This window comes from Apus apus, chromosome 8 (genome assembly GCF_020740795.1).
Source record: "Apus apus isolate bApuApu2 chromosome 8, bApuApu2.pri.cur, whole genome shotgun sequence".
Taxonomy (NCBI): domain Eukaryota; kingdom Metazoa; phylum Chordata; class Aves; order Apodiformes; family Apodidae; genus Apus; species Apus apus.
This window is the reverse complement of record NC_067289.1, coordinates 23219940-23238809: the sequence shown is the minus strand read 5'-3', so window position 1 is coordinate 23238809 and position 18870 is coordinate 23219940. Positions and strand designations below refer to the sequence as shown.

Below are 18870 nucleotides of genomic sequence, written 5' to 3'. Positions count from 1 at the left end.
TTCTGCAGCCTCTTAAACCTATTCCAGAGCGTTGCCTGATTCCCAGAGAAGCTGGACATGCTGTAGAAACCTGCCCAGGGCAATGACTTAGCAGCATACATCTCATGAATGTCATAGCTGTCGTTGGGAAATATCAAATGCCAAGATTTTAATAATTTATTTCCACCTATTTGACAGGCAGGGACTTTTTGAGGACAGAACTCTAAATTTAAGCATTTGTTTCTGCCTTTTTGTGTCTCAAATTTGTTCCTATTCCCCACCCCATTTATCAATCTTTTTCACTAATCATTACTGCCTATATTTAACTTCCATAATCACTAACCCTCTTTTCTGTACATCTTGAAGGAAGGAAAGTTGCTGTCAGGCATTATGTCAACTATGCAGAATGCTGAGGTGAAAAGATGGAACACCAACCCCGTTAAAAAGATTGCAAAAATCCCTTAACTTCAAGAAAATAATGTTTTGCTGATAAGAAATGTTATCAGCCAGGTGCTCAGCTAGGCACATGAGCATAACTCACCTACAAATGAGTTCTGGTGCTCTCAGCCTCTTGGACATTTGCTCAAACTCCAGGAGCTTTAGGAGAATCCTTGATGTTGTTTTGATTTGATAGTTACACCAGTTCAAGTCTCTCAAGTCCATTCTTTCTTTTTGTCCAGTTCCTTCACTGACCTGCAAATGATGATGATGATTAGAACTTCATTCTTTGGTTCTGTGAGCAAATTAGAGGTTTACTGACCTGGCACTCTAGGTGTACCTGACACCATTTAAAAGAAACCCAAAGAAAAACATAATTGCACATAAATCTCAGGTAACATAAAATTCTCCTCTCATATAGATCAAGTGCACCGCTAAATTCCAGCTGGAGCCCAAAGAAGTTATTTTGCATTGTAAAAAACCTTGAAGACTAACAGAGCAAACCATTTCAGCATAAAAGATGAAACATTTTTACCAAATTGTCTTCTTCTGTTTTCTTCTTTTTAAGAGGAAAGAGAGAAAGAGAATGACCTGGTTTAGATTTGCTTAGCCAGCCTGCATTTAAGAGAGGTCTTCATGGCTCTGCCATGAAACTCCTCCTAGAACCAAACCTGATGGCCCAAATTAGTTCCAAACTTTTGTGTGTCTGTTTCTTCATTCCACCATTCCCATCATTCTACTTGTTCAACAGTGTAAATATGCTCTACATATTTACAGGATATGTATACAAGTGTCTCCTACATAATTCAACACATGGTATTATTATTTGAGTGAATCACAGAAGAAAAATTAAAGTTAATATCTCCTTCCCATACTTAATTTAACACCATAAACATACCATTTTTAGTCACTTCAGAGAGGCTGAAAATCTGCTGTGGTAGATGCTTTCCACCTTGACCTGCAGCACTTTGTCCTCTCAGCTCTTTTCAGTTCCACACCAGGAGAGATAAAACAAAAGAAAATAAACTGTTAATTTTCCCATGTTACTGTTTGTTTCTCTTCTGTTTTCACTAAACCTCAGTAAAATGTGTCTCCTCTTCTTCCAGGCAGCTTTGGCTGCTGCCACTGAACCTGTTTCACGTGACTGTGATGGTAACAGATGACACGGATAATTCTGTCTGTTCCCTACTTCTGCTCATACTTACTCTAAAAGCTATTCCACCAGAAGCAAGAAAAGTGTATTCCCACCTTATCTAATGCCTCCTCTCCCTCTCCTCTCACCCTGTCACACTGTTTGTGCCCTTGCTTAAGCCCTTTCTGAAATATCTTCTGCCACCTGGGATCTGGAAGCCAGCAGATATTACCTGCCTATTTATCCTGCATGTTCTTCAGTTGAGAGTTTATCCATTTGTATAGTGCCTGGTGCAAATGGAAACCTGTTCCCTGCCTTCTGGCAAGATTGAAAGGAGAAAAATTCACTTGTGTGTGTGCCTGAGAGCTGGTGACATCCTTGTGAGACAGAAAAGATATTTTGATTCATTGCTCTCAACCCTCAACTGATTTGTCATACAATGTCTGTTCATAATCTCACCCGTCATCCTCTGCAGGTCTTTTGCTAATAATAATCCAGCACCCTCAGTCCTCTGCAGAGTTTTGCCTCCTCCTCCAGACACCCTTCCCTCATTCTGCTGCACTTCTTAGACTTAAATAGGAGAAAGAGGATGTAATGCTTCTCAGGACAGAGAGACACAAAAGAGCAGGAACTCCTGTAATTTGCTAATCCAGAAGATTACTCTCTGTAATCTTCTACAAAGTCTTTGAACAGGTAGGTGTGAGTGTACTTGGGTAGTTGTGTATGATCCCAGGTAACCAAGTCCATATATTTGTGTTAATATTATATCTACCTGTTATATATTTGTTATGTTATTTAATATATTTGTTAGCATTATATTTACTTATATTTTTTATAGACATCAAACCAACATCCATGTCATATATTCTTATTTCCAGCAGCAGTTCCTATTTTTCCTGAGTACTCTGCCTTTAATCCACTGATGCAATGCAGCAGTTGTTGATTTTTTCCTAAAATTGGTAGCAGCAAATGTTACTTCATTACTGTATCCACCTAGACTTTCTGCAGAAAGGCTGCAGCTGGGATGCACAAAATACACTATTTTTATTTATATTAGGGTTCCACCCAGGGGCAGCAAAAAGCACCAGGCTCTTCAAGCATACAAGGATTGCCTGACCTTTAGTTCCCTTTTTCTTTTTTTTAATAATTCACCCCCAGTCCAAGTACACCTGGAGATGAAAATGAAATGCAGTCCTTAGAGGGGGGCATGAGAAGGGTTAAAACTGGAATTAGAGAGGGAGAAATACAAGCAAGGAAGCAAATTCTCCACCTCAGCTCATTGCTTCATGACCTATCACTTGTTCCTTGTGAATTTTATGTGGGAACTGATTTATAGGGCAAATCAATCACTCTAGCAGAAGGAAATCTGTCCTTAAAACTGTGTGACAGCATCTGTCTGTGACAGCATGCATGCAGCATGAATAAGGATTGAGCACAAAATTCTTTGCTTGAGAGGCTTCACAAAGGTAGACACATATATATACATGTAAACCCAAATCAAAGAAACAAACCTGAAAACACTTGCCAAAACAATCTAGTCAATGTAAGCACAGTTTGCTGCATACTTCACATGTGAGTGCTGGGGAAAGGCAAGTTGTGTGGAAGCATGTAGGAGTGTACCAGTAGGTATTTTCAAAGGTATTTTGCTCCTTACTGGTGGCACAGAAATACTCACAGGGCACAGTCAGGGGAGAAGCCTTAGCTGGGCTCCACATTGAGACACAGGTTCCAACAGCAAAGCCTTACTTCAGGGAACAGAACAAACGTGTCCCAGTGACAGTGGGCAGGGACAAGCCAAGCCCTTTGCAGGGGGTGCACAGGCAGCTGCTTTCCCCCTGAGCCCTGGAGTGGGATCCAGAGGCTGGTACTCACCTGCAGCCCTAGGACCTGGCTCTTGTTTGAAGGGGGCTTCGAGCACCAGTGAGCCTCAGAACTGCAATGACTCCTTTAACCCAGATTGCTGTGTCCAGCTGAAAAATCCAGATTCATTTGGTCCTCTGAAACATGAACCTAAAATAAAACAGAAAAGATGTTACCAGATTCTAAAACCCACTAAACTGGTTTCTTCACCAACAACTATTTTTCACATTGGAAAGTGCCAGAGACTACATTATTCCCATATAAAGTCCCAACTCCTTTATTAACACACAATTTAAGATACTCGGGCACCATGATGAGAAACAACTGGAGATGGAGAGATGTAGCCCTACATCCCAGATCCCTGTGCTCATGCCTCGGTGGCATCAGGTACTGAAGCAGACACAGCAAATCAGTGAACTACAACTCTTTGCTCTAGTGAGAGAGAAGTAGGGATTTCATTATCCAAGGCCTTCTCAGGGTAAGAGTCTTAATGCCTGCAGTGAGCTCAGTGGGAAAGGAGAGTATCTGAGAGCAAAGGAAACCTCTGATGGTTTCAAGTACTGTAATTTTTATCCCATAAACAATTCAGATGGGATGAGTTATGTAATAGCTTTTTTATGATAATTATATCTATTTGTTTGGTCTTTCACCAGACTGTTAAAGGTACAGAGGTTGCTGGAGAGCCAATTTTTGAGCTGTTTTAACTGTTCTTATTTGATTGTTGGAGTTCAGTGATGATAAAGATTTATAAGCAGCCATGAAAAGCTTATTTTTAAAAAGCTTGCCTCCTGAATATGAACAGCCCCTCCCTCTTTAAATAATGTCAGTGACAAAGTTTTTCCTCTACTAAAAAGATGAAAACAACCCAGAGGAAGCTACCTAGAAAATATGGTAAAGTGTTCTTTTTTTCCCCAGTAATTTTAGAGGGAAAAGAAGGCAAGCAGAAAAACATTTCAGTAATGAGGTTTGGCACAAGCTCAAACATAAATGTTGCTTCATGCATTGGGAGTGCAGGATCAGGTCACAGGAGTGAAATCAAGTGTAACTTCATTCCACTCTAAAATCCAGCTTTGGAAATCATTATTAATTTGACTTCATCTCTTGCATAGGATTGCTGTTGTAAAACCATGGGATGGGGTGGGTGAAGAAAGGTGAAGGGATGTGTAGGTATGTGAACCTGTAAGAGCTTCCTCCAGAACACCTAACTCTGACCTCAAATGGAAAACCCCATCTCAATATAACACAGTACAGAGAGGGTTGGTCAAAGGAAATTAAGCTCTGAGACACCATCTAGAACAACACTTCAGTTGTACCATTTAACAGCACAAGGAAACAAAACTGACAGAAAATCACCAATTTATTGCACTGCCCAAGGTGTTGAACACACAATCAGTTTCTGATGGGCAGATTTTTCTAATTATAAACAGTTTCGTGTGTTTATGAATCTCTAGCATGCTGAGTCCAGTGACAGCATTTGCCACCTGCATTGCAATTCTCAGACATTTAATTATAATACTGTGCACATTTCTCTGCAGTTTCAGCATCAGTTACTCTGCGATCACATTAATATTATTTATTGTACCTGCTTAACCTTTCGATTTTCTAATAGGTCTTCAAAGTGGTTTTACATAGACTGCTCTGTGTACTACACAGCAGTGTGAAATTTAGACAGAAATTTACATAATTCTCCAAGGTGTAAACTTATCTTCCATTCCAAGCCATTAAATATCATCTGTCTGTATATCACCATCTCTTTTCAAAGTCTCAATCACATCTATATGCAATTCCCCTTTCAGGAAGCAGAAGTTCCTATAGTACCTGAGTAATTTGTTTCCACCCATTAAAACATTCATTTACATTTTTAATACCAGATTTTCCAGAAACGAATGCATTTTTAATGTAACATATTTTAGATTGGTATTGCATTGTTAAAAAAGGAACACAGGCTGGTTCTGAGGCTATTTATACACAGCTATTAGATACACAACTGTTGTATATGACTAATCATTTCTTTACTGATCGCAAAGTTGTCCCACATCAGGTCTGCCTTGCTGGAATCTCAGCCCTGCTACCCCAGAGAGGGCAGGTGGGATGTGAAGACAGAAAAGACACAGGTTTTTAGGAGGAGGTGCAACAGTCATGGATCTACTACTATCTCCATAGCAGAGGTTCAGCCAAACCTACTTCTCAAGATGCTGCTTTTCCAGCAGCTTCCCCTTCCTATAATTGCACAACACTGGTCTGACCCACCCGTCTGATGTGGGCGCTGATGGTGCTGAGCACTTTGGCCACAGCTCTGGATCAAAGCAGGAGAAACTTGTCTTCTGCTCAACACAAACTGTGTGATGAGAGCTAGGTACATGCAAAATTTCACCTGAAAAACTGCTGTTGATTTTTTCTCTACTGCCATCATAAAATACTCAAGTAACAATCAATAAAAAAGCATTTTTCTTTCCCCCTGTTTTTTGTTGCTGTTTTTCTTTCTTTTTTGTTTGATTTTCTTTTTTTTAAATAAAAGCAGCAACTGTTTAGAACTAGAGAAAATACAGTGTTTATACCCACTGTGATTCAAAAAGAAAAATATTCAGTTTCACAGCATTAATTGTCCTTGGAAAAGAAAAAGGTAAGAGTTTTGCTGCTAGAAAGTAAAAAAAGCAGCCACTGCACAAACTGGAATGAGATTATTATTGATATTACCATTTAAGATAGTTTGCTTGGGGGCAGCATGGCTGAGCTATCCTACTGACACTGCTTCTCTTCGTGGTGCCACCAGGGCAAATTCCGGGAGGACTCACACATCACAAACACCTCCAGCCCCTTCACCTGGTGCTTTGATTGGCTGAAACCACCAGGATCGAAGGAAATGTGTTCTGTGTTCCCAACCTCAGCAGGAATGAGAACAGAGACATTTGTGCAAGAGTTCTTCATCCAGGTCCTATGGTGAAGCTGACACACAACAGCCCCGGACACTCTTCTACAGCCTAAACTGAAAGTCCACAACACTTCCCAAAGCACTGTACCTAAAAATCCCATCCCTGCAACTCCTACTTTCACAAATCTGCTTCAAAACCAATTGCTTTCCAATTGAGTTTTTCACCATTTTTGGAGAGAACATGAACAAACTTAGCAAGCACATAAAAAGCACAACATTTAAATGTATCTCATGATTGCCTGAATACTTTGAAGTGGCTGACTTCAAAAAACTGAAGTTCTGATGCAGAGTCTGTAAACTTCCACCCATTTATTTATTTATTTTACTTTTCTTTCAGAATTTGGCTGAAGCAGCAGCTCCTGAACACCTTGGAGAAAGATCTAAGGGATGGTGTCATGGTATGTATCTGGGCACAGACTTTGGGTCTTCTAAAACAATGATCCCTGCAGGAATTTCCTTAGGTTAGAAATAATTATGAGAGCCAGTAGATGAAGCTCAGTTCAGTGTTCAGGCAAGTGGGCAGCATTTGCTGGTCCCCTTGATCCCAGAGGCTGCACAGAGAAAAAGCTCAAGAGCTGCTTTCAGTTACAAAGTGTGTGTAGTGGGTGATGTAGGTATGAAGTGGTAGGAGAAAGAGACACAAGCAACCAAGATGTGCTTCTACCTGCAGCACTTCTGCCTGTCATCCTGAGGTGAAAACCATTTCTTGTACTGAGGTGACACCAAAATAGCTCATGCAAACCCCGTATCCCAGACCTGAGCAAAGCAAACAAGCACACCCAATTTAACTCTCCTAGACACATAAAAATGTTCCATCCTACCAAGCAGCTACTGTATTTCCCTTGGCCTGGCAGTCCCCAGCTCAGGGACAGCTGGAACACGATTTTATTTCTGTCCAAGCAGTTGCAGAAGGGTCATCAGTGCTGAAAGGGGTGGTGAGACAGAGCTGCTTGAAGATGCAAACACCTACGTAGGAAGGAACGAGACTTGCACATTTGGGACCCAGCCCCAACACAGTCACAACATCCATGTCCCCAGTGGGGTCCACCACGTGTGCCACCACTGCAAGGCCAGAATCTGACCCCTGATGACTCTCCCATGCAAAGCCCTGTGAATGTGAGTGTCTCCCAGCCTCCCCAAACCATAACAACTTGCAACATTTTAAAGATGATTTTCATGCATGAGAAGAGCTGCCGTGTGCCAGAAATGTCTGAACTCCACACATTTACCCTTAATGTTGTTTTGACAGGAGAAGGCCAATGAACAGCACATATGCTGACAAAGGAATTGCTAATAATGAGCAGAAGAAGCAATGACAATGTTAGTTCTGCAAGATTCTTCACTTTAAAACTGCTTCTGCCAATATTGGCACATATTTCATATCTTTAATGTCCAAACTTGTTTGCCATTATAAAGCAAATATTTGTCGAGTCCCTGTGCTCTCTGAAGCTTCCCTGGGCTTACAGCAGAAATTTCTCTGCTGCCTCAGACACTGACGTGCCAAGGGGAGAACGCAGGAGTTCAGAGAAGAAAGTGAGAAGTCACCCCTGGGTGGAAAAGGAAAAAGATCTAAAGAGTTTGAATCTAACCTAAGTCAAAGGACCAGCTCAGGTCAACAGGTCCATCACCATCATGTGGTGTCATCAAAGGGAGGGACGTGGAAGTTTCAAGACACTTCCCAGGTTGGTTCAAAGTCAGTCCCTTTGGGAAGTCTACAAAAAAATGGCAGAAGGTGCTACCTAGTCATTATTTTCTGCTTAGGCATTTCTATCTGGCCACAGATCTGCAAATGCCACCGTGTGTCTTCCCCTCGCACCTCTCCGCAGTTCAGCAAAAGCTCAGTTCCTCAATAACTTACCTTGCATAACACCACCATGAATGACTCCCGTATCACCAGATGGTCAGTTTTGATTCTAAAATATCAAAAACATTTCTTTCAATGTATGCCAGTGGCTGAGATTTTCAGGAATGAAACAAGGCAGAATTTTAAAAGCCGAATCAAAAATTTGGAAGCTTTTCTCCCACTCATTTGTGTTTTCAAAAATATCTTAATTGATTTTCAAACACATGTTTTATTGACTTCCAATGTGTTTCTAAATTACTGGGGCCATTTTTGCTCTGGGCATTGAAATGGCTGTAAAACACCTTTGAAAATCACAGTTTTAATGCTGAATACATATGGTTTCTATTGATATTAGAGTGTTTTACTATTTTCAGAGGTTTTTTTAAGACACAAACAAATGAACAAGGAGAAAAAAAAGACGTAGAAAATGTAGATTCAGACTACCTTGAAAGCAAAAACATTCAAGTCTGTAATTACACAAAGGAGAATCTGAAGATAAATTAATGTAAAAAACAAGACTGCTCTGATTGTGTTTGCCAGTATCTCTACTTAGCCACTACTTTGTAACTTGACTTTTTTCTTTGCATTAGTCATTCTGACACAATGTCAGCTTTGAGGCCACAAGTATTTTGAAAATTAATTAAAATGTCATAAAATAGTTCTTTCATTAGCATATATATGGTCATAAAAATAATTATAATTACTTCTTAGATGTGGAGGAGAGTTAAGTTTGATTGATGGAATTAATGAAAATGTGGACAGTTCAAACATACTAAAGAGCAGAAACTTGGGGTATTAACTATTGACTATGCAAAAGTTACAATAATTACAGTAAGAGCTAAAAAGATTAGTATTCAAAAAGAAAAATGTACCTTGGAGCCTAGAATACCCGTTGCAAATTATGAATGCATTTTCAACTGTTTATATCATTCTCAGAAGAAAAATATCATTTTGATTAACTTCCAAAGCCTCCCAGATTAATAGGCATTTGCAGTCTTACAGAGTACAATCAATCCCTCTAATCTTGTTATCAGATGCTAAACAGCTGGGTGACCTGATTTAAGTGTTATGATTTTAAGGAAGTAATAAGGTATAATAGTTTCCAAATGCCTGCTAAGAATTTCCAAGCTGTATAATACACCAAAAGATATGCAAATAAATGACACTAAAAGAAACATTATAATTAGCATTGGAATGCATATAAACTGCTTGTGCAGCCATAAGCAACCTAAGCTGATTTCAGCTCTGTTTCTTTTAATTTATTCTCTCTTTTAAAGACCTGCAACTCGGCGATGATATTCTTAGAAGCCCAGGTTGAACCCACTTTGCAAAGGGATAAATCCTTAAGCTGAATAAAGCCTTTTCATTCAGCAGCTGAGACCCTCTAAAGCAAGCTGACCACAATTTGCAAGAATAACAAAATGAGATTAAGGTGCAAGTGGCGCATTCACCACATTTATTGCCCTTCTCCAGACACTGCATTTGGAAACAAAATACAAAACCAGTTGGCATTGAAATCCCCTGGGAGGGGTCCCAGGCTGTGAGCAGCCCCTGGGAGATGTGGAAATGGTCAAAGCAAAACTCAGCTGCTGCTTGAGGAACCCCCTGGGGCCATTTGCAGATCCCTCTGGCTGGGCTGCTCTCCTGACCCTTAATGCCTGGTCCCTGGAGGGCAGTTCCTGGTTTTCTACATGATTCTTCAACCTGAGCCTCCCACCTGTGGCTCAAATGCAGACCTAGATGCCACTCTTGCTCTGTCATCTGATGGCCATCCAAGGAATGAGGAAAAGCTCTGGTCCTTCTGCCTCCCAAGGGCTGTGATGGGCAGCCCCCCTGCAGCTCACCTCACTTCTAGAAAGTGGATTTTAAAAAATAGGCAGGATGTGAAAACTTGGTGGTGACACCATGGCAGCAGATGAACAGAAAGCCTGGGCCAAGCCCAGGAAAAGAGCCAACCCAGCTAAAGCCCAAAGCCAGGCAGCTGCAGGTCCTGCTGGACATTTAAAAAGTTCTTGATGCCTTTTAAAAAACAAGATAATCGAAGACACAAGCAGAAGTCTCCAGTGAAGTAGAGCAGGGGAAAAGGAAGTTGAGCAAGAAGAGAAATAATTTTTACAAGCAGGATTCAGTTCTGGTACAAACTATCTTCTGCATCTATTGATGTTTTCCTTAATTCATTCCCGCTCCCAGCAGGTGGATCCAAGATCCCTAAACATGCTATTTAAAATAAAATACAATGTATATCTCTGTCTACCTTAATAGGCAGAGACTCCCTGTTACCTACGTTATGTGCCATGGCAGGCTGTCCACAATAACTTATGTCCTGCATATTATCCCAGCTGCAACCAAGGAGAAGAGCAGAAAAGAGGCTTTAACTGGTATTAGCCCTTCTCCCCATGTACCACACTGGTTTGTGTTATTTCCAGAAGGCACGTTGCTGATTTCTTTTAAATCAAATGCCAAGTTTGTAAAGAATAATTTTGCAGAAGCATTAACTACATTTAAAGGTCCTTTCTTTTTTTGTAAGACAGTTCTAATCTCACACCCCCCCTCTAATCACACAGTTTAGACTAAAAACCCTACATGGTAGGAAGAAGCGGGAGGGAGTGGGCACACACAGCTGCACATGCTGCTGCCAGGGAGTTTGTTTTCCATTCTTGCATTGATAGAGATGCTCTGACAATTGTTGACAGTCTGTGCCAGATTCTCACAAATGCCATGTTTTGCAAACTGCCAAATTAAAGAAGTGAAGAGCTTGGGTTTTAAGCATTATGTTTTAAAGAGGTTTTTGGGTTTTTTTCTTTGTTTGTTTTGTTTGTTTGTTTTGGTTTTGCTTTTTGTTTTCACTGGGAGAGCATATGGTGGAAGGTGGCACATTTAAAATGGTCTTTCTGATGGCTGGGACACAAGAAAGGGTTACTCTGTCCAGAAGGCTACTTGCTACTTGGTGTAGCCACCTGGCGTTAGTGATCAATAGGTAGAAGCTTCCACCAAACAGTGGAAATAACTGTGGTCTCTCATGGTGATGGGATATAATTTGCCCTTTTCATTCTGCTTCAAAAGAAGCTACTGCCATGGGCTCAGCCCCTCAGCAATCTGAGTGCCCTGGTCCTGCAGCCATGGTCCTCATACTGGAAGCTGGAGGGAAGAAGTTTTACTTCCCCCCTCTCAGACTTGGTTTGCAATCCGTTGTATAGAAACCACACGTACTTCAGTAGGAGTGATTTATCTTCAGCTCTGTAACAGACTGGATTGAACAAATGAACCTGGAATAGAGTGCTGCTATTTCTAAATTAAACAGCAGCAAGAAGAGAGTTGCAGGGTCCTCAGCTCTATTCTAAGGTTCATTTCCACTGGAGCATTACTTGATTAAAGAAGGAGTCTGCAATCTAAGGAGTGCTTAGGTATTCAAAGACAGACTTGCAACAGAGTTGCAAAGGATGATCAGAGAATTCCTCCTCATGCAAAAGATGTCCCTGCAGCACGTTCCCCTTCCTCATCTGGGTCTTCACATCTGGCTCATGCTGTGCACCAGGACTGTTCCTCAGCATGGGCTGGCAGCTCCTGCCTCCTGCAGCCTCTCCTGCCCTGTGACCTTGTATTAACTTATTTCTCTGTCTTTCTGCATTTATATGACCAGCATTTTAAACCTAAGATTTTCTTCCCTTCAAACCAGTTGTACTCCCGTTGTGAGTTGAGAACAGGTCTGTCATCAATTATTCACTGCTCTGCAGACACAAGAACTATCTCAGGGCAAATTTGTGTTTCTTCTCACTTCTCAGAAGTAGGTATTGGGAAACGTGCACCTCAGCAGAGAGCACATGGGAGCCACGTTCACTTTTAGGGGAAGGCAAAAACCACCTCCAGCACCTTCCCTTTGCATATTTGAACAAGGACCTCCAGTGCAACATTGTTCCAGATTTATGAATAGTGATGTGTAAAGACACTGACATTTTTCAAGTGGAACTATCAGAATTAATTTCTATTTAACCCTTCTCCATAGAGGGTTCCTACCTCCAAAATGAAGAAGACAGAAATGTAGGGATAACAATTAACTCAGTACTTTTAAAATGCACACTTTGCATTTTTCTTTTGTCTTTGGTTTTCTCCCAACTTCATCTTGATTGGAAGTGCTAAAACAATGACATTTAAAAAGTTGTCATATGTTTTTGTTTTGAAATTAAATAGTCCTATAGAGGATGAGGTAATTTGCTTGAACTTGGCACAGAAAATAATGTATTCATTAACATGTCATGAGTTGCCTTTTTCAAAATCTTTCAACCCTCCTACGATAGTTTTTTCTAGCATCAACACTGATAAACCTTTCATTATGTTACAAGAAGAATTAGGCTGACTTTAAGCCTTTCTGATAATCCTAACCAAGGCTGGGATCTCACTGTTTATCTTTGAAAGCATTTGCCATGAAATAAGAACAGTAAGGCTCAGAAAAAGTTGAGTAGAACTATGTATCTTAATTTTTTAAAATTAGGATTTTTCTCTTTGCTTCTCTCTCTATCCTGGGGAAAAAAAAAGAAAACAAACCCAACAAAAACAAAACCCAGGAAATGGTCCTTATAAGCACAGCTTATCCTATTGAGGAGATTTTTGCACCATTTTACAGAAAGTATAATAATTAAAAGCTAACACTGACCAAGAAAAAGTCAAGCTCTAAGGAGGTTGTGAATAAAACTTAGAGGGTTTTGTTTTTAATGAGACAATTTTTTTAAAGTGTTTTTATTCTTACTCATATTTTTACTCAGATTTAGAGACCTAAGCTATTCTCCATCTAGTTCCATTAAATGGGACAAAACCTTCTATCTCTTGCCAGTTTAGAAATGTGCAGGTGCTTGCATCTTTCAGAGCCTTTGTGAATATTGTACAACTTTCAAGTCTAACCTACTTTTCCTTCTTCTTTTTTTTTTTTTTTTCCTAGAAATATTCTCTGGTCCCTTACGAGTGTTGCAAAAGATTCACAAATCCTAACTGCTGCAGAAAGCAGCCAGAATTAACATCTCTGAGAATGTCATTGAGATCTGCAGACATTTCCTCCCCCCACACCTCCCCAGAGGGATAGACTTTGATGGAACAAGCTTTAAAAGGAATTTTAAAGCCTCTCAAAACCTATAGGAAAAAAATAATGCAAAATGTTGATTTCCTGCAAAGTTACCTTTTCTCCCATGGATCAAAACATGTTGGAATAAACTGGGAAATACAGCTTCATACCCTACTAAGGTTATTATGCTCTGTATCTCTGAAATACTATATTCCCCAGACTGCAAAGCGTAGGAATTCCCTGAAAACTTATTTTTAATTTGATTTTCCCCTGTCCCTGAAACAACCAAGCAAATAAACCCCTTAAAAAAAAAACAAACCAAAAACATGCAGTACCTTGGTGGATGGAAATTCAGACTGGGTTTGAAACAGGCAAAGCAATTTCTTGACTCAAAGCCTAGGAGGTCACTGCTACTAGAAGGTAGAAGCTTCCTCTTCTATTGTCCTGAGGATCAGGACACTCTTCCATTCACACCTTCCAATGTAGCTGAAACAACAACAACAAAAACATCTCCTTGAAATATGTAATTAAAAAATACACTTTAATCCATTCTAAATCTTGAAGGAGAACACAACAAAATTATATCCCCATTGTGGAATTTGTTTGGGTGAGTTGCAAAAGCCATAGAAGAGGAAATTAGTCCCACTGCATCCTGCAGAGGTTCAGTATGTGCATCTCATAATTGCATCTGGCCAGTTAGAAGAATAAAAATAATCCTTTGAGTGAAGGAATAAATCTGCTTGCAAAATCTGGTCATAAAATGGACTGATAAGAATATTCCTGTCCAAAGATCTAGTGGCAACTGAGAATGGAAAAAAAAACCATCCACAGCCTCAGAGAACATGACATTTAATTAATAAAGGCCGTTGTTCTCAGAAGATGTACAGAAAACTGCAAGATCTTTGGCAGCGCACAAATCTATTATATTATCAAAGATTCGTTTCCAAAAAGTGTGTTACTCACTTTCAGCTAAAAGAAATCTAAAGTAGTCCATGACACAATCCATGTAGGGCAGGTGACTGAAAACACCAAGCTTTTTTGGCTCTAACACATGCAGCATTTACTTATTACCTAAGTAATAAGCCCTTGAACTTCAGCATTTTCTATCCTCTTGAAGGAGATGGTTGACACTTGCACTGGCTATAGCACTCAATATTATAATACTAAGTAAAACAAATATTTTCCCCTCCTTTCTATAAAAAACAAAAAGGATAAAGTTTTCAGTTCCATTTTGTACCTGAACAGCACTTTGTTTTTACTAACTCACCCAGAGACACAATTGTGCAATGAAGTGTTGATCCATACAAGAAAAATACCCCACAAAACTACAGGTTATGACACATACATTTTGTGCTATAACATAAGCAGTATTTTTTTACAGGCTACTGCTCTGGGATATATATTTTTACTCAGCATCTTTGATTATGCTGCCACCAGCAGCTTTCAAGACATAAAAAAGCAAATGACAGGTGCTGTCAGTGGCTCGAACAAGAGCGGTGGAAATTCACTGAGCATGTAATACAGTAGATTTTAGCAAAGTGAAAAACCCACAGCAGCTTTGACTAACTTGATCTTTCAGAAAGCTATTTGAGGAAGAGAGTCACAAAATAATGAATTGGATGTAGCATTACATAACGAAGAACTCCCCGGGGTCTTGTCTGCTGCCTTATCTCATAAATTGTAATGATTTTCATGTTAGATCAAAGAACAGCATAAAACAAAATTGAGATGAAAACAACTATTCATTGCTCTCACGTGTATAGCTTTTGTTTTAAGACACTCATAACCATCACCTTGGAAGGTATTTCTCTCTTTACACAAATCACTGCTCTGTCATCTTTTCTGTGAGAGTGTGAACAAGTTCATTGTTGGAAGCACACACCTCATGGGCCGGTTTTCTCTAACTTCCTTTGCAAGTTACAGATAGCCAGGTGGAGCTGAAATTCTCTTTTGGTTTTTAAGAGTGAGGGGAAAAGTAAAAGAGAGAGGAAGGAAGACTCCACAATAAAAGCAACAGAAAGAAATCACACCTTGGGATATCAAACTTAAAACATTCCGTTGGTAGAGTCTGCAGAAGAAAAAAGGAGCAGGAAAAAATGTCATTGCTTTTATGCAGCAGAAGCAGAGTTTGCTGCCATGGACTCAGCCAGTGAGTGCAGTGGGCACGTTCTTCTGTGTCTGCCAGGAAGAACCTTGGCTTGGGGAGGACAGTGTAGAACAAGGACACATAGAAAGGGTGTCCCCTCTTGGGGGTTAGGATGTCAGGAGGAGGTTATGGGAAGTAGAAAGAATTCTGATGCAACCTTGGGTGACAGGGCAGTCGGTCACCACCATGACCATCAGGCTCAGGAAACAGGAATTTCTGGAAACTAATTTATATATAAGGCCTGTTACATTATTAACCTGCCATCAGTTTCTCAGAAAACATGTTTTCAGCAGAAATCAATCCTGACAGAATTCAACTATTGGAAATGATTAAGGTCAAGCAGGGCAGCAATACTGAACCATGTAAAACATTTCAGTAGGAATGAAGAGAGATCTTAGCCCTGTCCTGTGAGCTCCAAGCAGTGCAGAAGACAACACTGAAATTAGGTATATTTAGAAGGAATTTTTAAATGTACAAAAGTCTAAGGTTCTTCTTTTCACTAACATTATAATTGCATATTTATAACAATGTAATAATTAGATTTCATTTCCACACAGGGATACAGTGACATAGAGAGGTGATTTTAAGGAATTAACTGCTAAAAGAAATAAAAAATTATTTTTCAAACTCAAAGAGAAGTAATTATTTCCCTTCTTCATGTATTATGAATGAATTCATTCCCCAAAAAAATCTTAATATGGAAATGCTTTATTACAGTTCAGGGATAAAAATCTCATGAAACCTAAAAAGAAAATGCTTATTATCAGAAATGGAAAAATAATAATTTGACAAACTCAGCTTCATCTTCAGTTCATGAAATATTCATGAGCAGATCTTGAGTCCTTTACATTTGTTATTTGGACTTACTTGATATTTGCCCCCTCCAGTGTGTTTTGCTTATTGATCATCAGCTCTCTGGATCTGCCCAGGATCTTTGCTGGTCAGCTGTGATTAAGCACAGAGTTGTATTCATGTAACTGGATTACTCTGATTCTCTGAAACAGGAGAAGTTCTTCGTGTTGTCTCAAGGGCCCTGAAACACTCCGAGAGCACTGGAAGATAAGTGGGTTAGGAAAAGATGGAAAATACTAAAGCTTTTTCGTTCTGGTTTACTAAGGTCTCAACAGAGTCCCAGTTCCCACCAAGCTAATGTAAGATTTATTGGCTGGTTACAGAATTTGAATTTAAATTTCTTTTTTCCATGGTCACACAAGTACATGTGCTGAGATATGAAGAATGGAGGCAGATTTTTCCCACTTGTTTTATTTCCTATCTATTAAGGGTGGCTCCAGAAATTAAGACCACTCCAAGCACCATAGAAGGACCTGCTCAATGACCATTTTTTTCCAAAGGTAAGTTAAAAAGTGACAAGGAAGGAAAAGGACACTAAGACCTAACTATCTCTTTTTAAGATGTACTCAGTTCTTTGACACACGAAAAGTCTGTCTGGGGGTATTTTGTTTTTTTCTGCTTTCTTTCCCCCCTTTTCCCAAATTTTTGATTAATGGGATGTTTAAGTGTTTTGTATTTTTAACAGTCATGATCTCCAGAGGACAAGGAACAAAAAATTCACTAAGTTCTGGTGAATCAAAGACAAATTGGAAATCAGAGTAACATTCATTTATATTTGTGGAAAGCATTAATCAAATGTGAATGATACCAATTTTTAAATTAGATGTCAGAAGGATTGCACTGGGCCAATAAAGTTATTTCCAAAAGGACAAAAATTATCTATTTTACCTTTATCTTTGCAAACAATTTTTTGTGATTACAAAATGATCACCTTGTCTCAGACCACTTACAGGCAGCTTTCCCCTCCTCTCTCCCACTCCCCTCATTACAGTAGTGATTATTTCTAATAGCATTTTGGAAAGTGAATGGAATATTAGGCTTTCAGAGCCTGAATTGAGCACATCTGATTCAATAATCTGGAGATTTAGTCTCATCGTGAAGGCTTCCTAATTGTACTCTCCTCAGATAGACCAGAATTAATTCTTGCCATTCTTCCCCTGAAATGTATCTGGGCTGATACGTGGATAATAATTCTCTTATCTCAGAGAAAGATAGCTAAGAAAAGAGCCTGGGAAAATAAAGGGAAATGTTGAAGGTGATTATCATAATGAGAATATTAAATAGCTCTATTTCAGACACCAATTGTTGTTACATGAATCAGCAAGCAAGTTTCCAAGTGTTTTTATAACATTCTTCTATTCTCTACTACAGTCAGGAGGAGCCTCTTTGATAAGGAAAAGCTGATTTCAGCAGTTGGAAAAAGAAGAATATATAGTTGGTAAAGCCCCACAGAATCAAACACTTCCTACACGTGATCATACAAGTCCTTGGCATTTAATGTAGTTAAAAAGATGCACGAATGTGACTTCTTTTATTTCTTCAGCTCAGTGGCCAGGGGATTATGTAGGGCCAGTACCAAATATCTGGATTCCAACCTTACCTATGGACTTGGATATCAAGAAGAAATGCAGAGGGAGCAACTTATCTCCTTTTCTCTTTTCTGAGAGGTGGTTCAAGTTCCCTTTTTTTCTGAGCTCTGCCTTCTCTGAACACCCTCAGAATAACTCCTTTTTTACTTTGCTATGCTTACAAAATACCACTTGATTGAGGTGCAGCTGAAGCTGATGTTCTAGAGAGAAGATGATTTTTTCTCTGCTCTGATGTCCTTTGTAACCAAGGGCTTTAGAGGCAGTATTTGGATTATTTTTTTGAACCACTTAGCACTGCAGATTAGTTATCTGAGCTGCGCTCTCTGCACAACTCTTCCTTAGGTTTCTAGAACCCATTCAGAATGTGCTGTAAATTGTTTCTATCAGAAAGGTGTCATTTTGTCTTGTCTTTCCATATGGCTGGTCTCCCTGGCTCTCTAATATTAAGAAGTTCTCTAGTTTAATATCAGGCTGGAAATTCAACAAGCTGACATTTACTCCCACTCCTAGAAGAGTCATCAAATGCACAAGTTTAAATTCAAACCTGCCACACCTCGTGGGACATCTTGCAGCACAACAGGGTCCAGTGTTCCCTGCTGCTTGCATTCCTTTGTTTTCAGGAGACAGATTAGCCCTGTGCTAATTTGGGTAAATCCAGTCAATTTTCATGGCATCTATCATGTGCTGCTTAAACTCTGACAAGTTATTCCTGTTTGTAGCTCTGACCCCTCATTACTCAGCCAAATAATAGAGCTGAATTTATCTTAAAAACTCTACTCCTCTTAAGGCCAAGCTCTTTATTATTAAGACATTATTTTGGGGTTTTGTTCCCTGAAAATTACTGGTGTGGTGAAGTAAAGTAGAAGGATCAGCTTAGCCATGCAGATGGCAAATAACTGCTACAGGGGAAGGAAACAGAAGTTTAAAGCAAGCTTTGTAAGACATGAAAAAACACAAGTCAGAGACTTTGAAGAAAAGTGAAGCTGTTTTCATTCCTCAGCAGCTGTTCAGGGACATGAGAAGAATCTGTGCCTTCCCCTGCAGCC

The 18870-nt window shown here is 39.6% G+C and overlaps 1 long non-coding RNA gene across 11 annotated transcripts in view; it reads right to left on the bottom strand.

Annotated features, from left to right (window-relative positions):
- LOC127387949 (uncharacterized) overlaps nt 1-18870 on the bottom strand; it is an 86271-nt gene that overhangs the window by 16241 nt on the left and 51160 nt on the right. For 10 of the 11 annotated variants that reach the window (XR_007890250.1, XR_007890241.1, XR_007890251.1 and 7 more), the window contains 6 exons: nt 16251-16435; nt 13573-13723; nt 8200-8254; nt 3422-3559; nt 1316-1399; nt 521-672 (listed from right to left, as the gene is read on the bottom strand). This is a non-coding gene — a long non-coding RNA (uncharacterized LOC127387949). The remainder of the gene's footprint in view (nt 1-520; nt 673-1315; nt 1400-3421; nt 3560-8199; nt 8255-13572; nt 13724-16250; nt 16436-18870) is intronic. The other variant, XR_007890249.1, reaches the window with a different exon arrangement.